Consider the following 5,890-nt stretch of genomic DNA (forward strand, 5'->3'; position numbering starts at 1 on the left):
GGGGGCAGGGAGGGGGGTAGGCTGCCTGGTTGGGGTCTGGGCTGTGGGTGGGCGTTGGGCCTTGGGGGGTGATTGGGGATGGGACCGGTACTCCGGTTCTCCCTGGGTTGTTTAGATCTTTTGATCAGGGTTCCTGGTTGCGATGGCCGGCCCTTTTACTAGGGTGGCTGCCAGGTTCCGGCGGGGGGTCGGCTATGGTTGTGTGTGTGTGGTTGTTGGTGGTGTATGGTGGCGGTCGGGGGCGTGGCTTCACTTTGATGGGGTGCTGGCTGGTCGGCCTGATGTGACATTCGTGGTGGGGGGGGTGCTGTGTGTATGGGGGGGGTGCATAGGTGGCATGCCGGGGCTTCTCCAGGCCTGTGGTGTGGGGCTGTTTGGGTGCCTGATCCTTGGTGTGCTGGGTCAGCCTTCCTCAGCTGGTGGGGTGTGTGCCGGCCTGCCCTGGTGGCTGCCTGCCGAGGCCTGGGTGTCCTGGCTCTGTCGGGCCTCTGTTGGTGGGGGTGGTATGATCTAGGGACTCGGGGCTCGTTGTCCATGGCCGGATCTACTCTGGAGGGGCGAGTTGCCGGTGGGGTCTGTGGACTCGTCACTGCAGCCTCCTGGGGTTTCTGCATTGTGGTGGCTGGGGATCGCCCGGAGCTTCCCTCTGCTTCTCTCTCTGGGGGGGGGGGGGGGGGGGGGGGGGGGGGGGGTGTCCCTGTTGGGGGACTCCCGGAGCTCCGGGCTTGGGGACTGCTGTGCGTTTGTGGCTCCGGTCTTCCCTATGTTACCATTGTGTCCTGTGGGGACGGGTCTGTGGTCCCCACATCCACTATTGAACATTTTTATGGAGAAACCTTATAGTGACAAGCATGCTCACACAGGTGTTTAGATCCAGGCGTTATACACACTCAGTTGGGTTGTGGTGGCCACTAAATATATCTTGTATTACCATGCACTGTATAAAATACTTTCTAATGATGTTATAAGTATCATTATATAAGTTGTTTGTTGTTGTGGTTTCTCGGTTTTGTCGGGTTTTTTTTGTTCTTTTTGCAGGTCTAGAGGCAGACTTCAATTTGTGTTCTCTTTATCCCTCTCTCTCCTCTATTCCTTTCTCCTTCTTTACCTTTTAACCCTTCTCTCACTTTTCTGCTTTGTTATTTTCTTTGTTTTTCATCCCCACGTCCATTACATCTGAAACAAACCCAAAGCAAATTCTAATAAAATTTAATTTATATATCAAGAAGAGCATTAAGGCCAGCCATGATGCTCTGCTTGTGAAAGTAAATCTGTTGGGCCTCACCTTGACACTTAATAATTCTAAGTTTCACAATGCCGGACAGGACAAGAGGAAAAAAAAAAAGCTTCAAAGCGCTGTGGACCCAGCTGCTCCCACACATCAAAACCTGCAGGCCCCGCACAGATCTCAGCAAAGATTTGTGCGGGGCCTGCAGGTTTTGCCAGCAAGCAATGCCAACAGAATAACGAACACCTGATAAGAAGTGCAAACCTTCCAGATGAGAAGAAGACTGAAGTCATCAAAAAGCAACAAGATTATCTTCAGCTTGTGCAAAAAGAGAGAGCCGTGTACAATGAGATGATAGCTGCCTGCAAAAAAACCTGTGTGGACTATCAATTGTCCATTGGTCCCTACCCGGCTGCAACTAAGAAAATCAGGATGCACTACAGCTTTGATTTTGCACAGCAGGTAATATTCATTATTGCACATTTTCCTGAAATACAAAAGTTTATAAAACTGTTATAAAGAGACGGAGCTGTCAATTGTTTTCATCCTTGTTTTCCCTCTCTGTCCTCATCAGATGCACTTGCCCTCAAATCCACTTCAGCCTGGGCCAATGTACTTCCTGACTCCGCGGAAATGTGGCCTTTTTGGGGTTTCGTGTGAAGGGTTGCAGAAACATGTCAATTTCCTGATCGACGAAGGCATGTCATCAACTAAGGGGAGCAACGACATCATCAGCTACATGCACCATTTCTTCACCAATTTTGGACAAACTGATGTGGATCTTCACTGTGACAACTGCAGTGGGCAAAACAAAAACAACTTCATGTTGTGGTATGGCGCCTGGCGGGTTGGACACAAACTTCACTCCACACTTAGCCTCCACTTCCTGATTGCTGGCCACACCTAATTCCCCCCCCCCTCCCCCCGACTGTGGCTTTGGACTGGTCAAGCATGCCTGCATGTGGACCAGAGTTAATGATTTGACTGACATGGTCAAGGTAAATCTATTTAATTTAACAGGAGAAACAATCAATGATATGCATGAAAACCGATCTACCTATTTTCAATGTTGTTCTTGCTGTCATCAGGTAGTGGAAAACAGCTCTCCTGAGAGTCTGCTCAACATCCCACTGTTGGTTGGACTGGAAGATGGTGTAGTAAAAGTCAAGACCTTTGACTGGCAGGCCCACCTGAGTCCCTACTTGTGAAAACTCCCGCAGATAAAGAGTTATCAGCACTTCAGGTATTTATATACAGTACAAACTTCCACACTGTCATCATCATCAACTTTATTTATAAAGCACCTTAACCACTAGCCACAGCTGAAATAAAGTGCTGAACATCTGATACACTGGTTTTAATGTCCAGTTGTGTCCTTTCATTCACAGTTTTGATACCAACAGAGCAGGAGTGGTTCTTGCTAAAACTCACAGTGATGCAGAGCCTGTCAGCTTTCAGCTACTGCATGACCCAGAAGTTTTACCCCTCTGCAGTCCTGTTCTGCCTGCACCTGGACTGACCATCGACAGGCAGACCCATCTCTATGCAAAGATAAGGCTTTTCTGCTCTGACGAAGCAAAACACATTACTTGTCCAGCACCAAAACTTTGCTAGAAAGCTGTGTGACATCTCTAAAATAAGCCGCCGAGGATCGTACGAGTTGCTGACCTGTTGAAGCCTGCAAGGCCGGACCCTGAGCCCTGGCAGGCGGGAGGACCAGGACGAAGGGTGTTTTTTTTAAAAACATTTTATGTATTAAAAAAAAGTTGTTTTGATCAGTGAAGATTAAAAATAAGTAAGCGTTGCCAACTTTTATCATGAAATCCTGTTTTCACTATGACCATTAAATACTATGTGAATTAAAGTTAATTCAACTTAAAAATCATAAAAAAAACTAAATTATTGGATCTCAGGAATATTTCCCTCCAACATGTTTAAAGAAGAGATTCAGCCTTTGGTTCAACATTATTCTAACCCACAGACGTACAAATCACTAAACAAGAATTACACTTTAAATTAAAGCTTTAAATCAAAGATAAAAATAATCTGTATACAAGAAAAAATAATCTGTATACAAGAAACAAAACCACAACGAGTGCAAATACAACAAATGATGAAGAAAAATACAGAATTTTAAATATGGATATCCTGATGCATGCTCAATAATCCAGGTAGAAAAATCTAAAAAAAGTTAAGTCTGGTCCTCTGGACATTCAAAAAACAAAACACAACAAAAAAATGTAGAACCGTTTCGTCTTTCATCCGAAAGACTTCTTCAGTCTGAGGAGCTTATTCAGCTCAGTCTTTTATAACTAGCTATGAACTGAATACAGCTCCTCAGACTGAAGAAGTGTTTCGGATGAAAGACGAAACACTTCTTCAGTCTGAGGAGCTGTATTCAGCTCAGTCTTTTATAACTAGCTATGAGCTGAATACAGCTCCTCAGACTGAAGAAGTGTTTCGGATGAAAGAAGAAAAGTTTCTACAATCATTTTGTTTGTTTTGTTCTTTGAACGTCCAGAAGACCAGACTTAACTTTTATAGATTTAAATATAAATGTTTTTGTAGAATCTGGTTCATCAGATTTAATTCAGTTCAGTTTATTTATACAGCACTAAGTGACAACAGAAGTTGTCTCAGGGCACTGAACAGAAACATTCATATATAAAATATTAATTTAACATTATTTATCGGAGGAGTAGACTGTTTTGACTCATCACAGAACTCTCATTAGCAGGACTTGGATTCTGGACACGCCTCCAGGATCAGTCCTGAAGTGCAGGTGCAAATCCAGGCTGAGCAGGGATGTGCACGGCTGAGCAGAGTTGGGGCTGATTAGGAGCAGTGCAAATGGGGCATACGACTGATCACCCTCCTGACACTGAACAGCATACACAATATTACTCTGTTTTTGCCGGGGGACTGGATCTTTGGGATGAACCAGTCTTTGCCGTAATGTACTTTGGAGTTTAAAAGCCACTGGGACGTTGTGTTTAGAAAATAAACGTGAGGCGTTTATTTTCTAAACACAACGTCCCAGTGTTGATAACAACATTGTTGTTGCTGTTATTATACACTGTTGGCATCACTCTTTGTTAAAATCCAGGTCTTTCTTGTAAATGAGTCCTTGTGGCTCAATGGGACTAATATGTTTAAAAAAAGGTTGAATGAAAAAAAAAGTTTTAGGCAGTTTTTGTTCATGTACTCTTGGGTTCGGATGGACCCAGTGAGGCATAGACTACATCCTGCTTTGTCTTTAACCCATAGTGTGGCTTAAAGGGCTGCACCATATTCATAGAATATGTGGTTACAATATGTTGGATGCTGTCTACCATGGGGTGCCAAGTTTCATAACTGGCTGTAACTACCGTACCCATCACTGGACCCAGTATTCACTGGTGAACTGGTCACCATTAACTTCACACAGACTCTCTCACTGGTACATTTTCATCTTTAAATCACTTCTTGGTCTGCTGCCTTCATACATCTCCTCCCACATGTCATGTCATCAATGCAGCTACAGCGTGCGCTATAAGGCCATCATTACCTGCAGTGTTCCCACAGTGAGGACTGAACTAGACAAAAAGACCTTCTCCTACTCTGCTCCTTTTTCCTGGAACATCTTGCAAAAAGATCTGAAGCTGTCCACTTTGATTTATTTGAGGGATATAAAATATTTGATAAGGTCAATAGAAAAATCCATGCAAATATGTTCTTGTTTTTAGTTTTTTACCTCCTTTAATATGGCATCTTGACTTGACTGTGTTTATAACTTTTTTATTTGATTTAAAGTGCTTTTTGTTGAATTATTGTTGTCTGTACTTTATACTGTATGTTATCTGTCTATAACAGGTCTCCCTTGAAAATGAGTCATCATGATTCATTGAGACTAATCTGTATAAATAAAGGTTGAATGAATGAATGAATTGAAGGAGTGGAAATATTTTAACTTTCAAATGCATTGTGACATTAAAAACAGAAGCCTTTATTCTGTACAGAGTTGGCGTAAACTTCTCTAGGAGGGCTTCCTGTGAAGATGCCAAACTGATTAAGGGGCCTACACACTGGTGGAAGAGCCTAGAGACTGATAAGGGGTCTACAGACTAATGGAGGGGCCTAAAAACTGGTGGAAGAGCCTAGAGACTGATAAGGGGCCTAAAGACTAATGGAGGGGCCAAAAGACTGGTGGAGGGGATTGAAGACTGGTGGAAGGGCCTACAGACTGGTGGAGGAGCCTATAGACTGATGGAGGGGCCTACAGACTGGTGGAGGGGCCTACAGACTGGTAGAGGGGCCTAAAGACTGGTAGAGGAGCCTATAGACTGATGGAGGGGCCTATAGACTGATCAAGGGGCCCACAGACTGATAAGGGGCCTACAGACTGGTAGAGGAGCCTATAGACTGATGGAGGGGCCTACAGACTGGTAGAGGGGCCTACAGACTGGTAGAGGTGCCTAAAGACTGGTAGAGGAGCCTATAGACTGATGGAGGGGCCTACAGACTAGTGGAGGGGCTTACAGACTGGTGGAAGGGCGTACAGACTGGTGGAGGGGCCTACAGATTGATGAAGGGGCCTACAGTCTGATGGAGGGGCCTACAGACTGGTGGAGGGGCTTACAGACTGGTGGAGGGGCCTACAGACTGGTGGAGGGGCCTACAGAC

General features: G+C 44.9%; 1 protein-coding gene across 1 annotated transcript in view; it reads right to left on the reverse strand.

The window, feature by feature from the left end:
* Positions 1-5,890, reverse strand: part of spg11 (SPG11 vesicle trafficking associated, spatacsin) — a 413,741-nt gene that overhangs the window by 162,828 nt on the left and 245,023 nt on the right. The window lies entirely within an intron of this gene.

Source organism: Nematolebias whitei, chromosome 10 (genome assembly GCF_014905685.2).
Source record: "Nematolebias whitei isolate Nwh7 chromosome 10, NemWhi1, whole genome shotgun sequence".
NCBI lineage: Eukaryota > Metazoa > Chordata > Actinopteri > Cyprinodontiformes > Rivulidae > Nematolebias > Nematolebias whitei.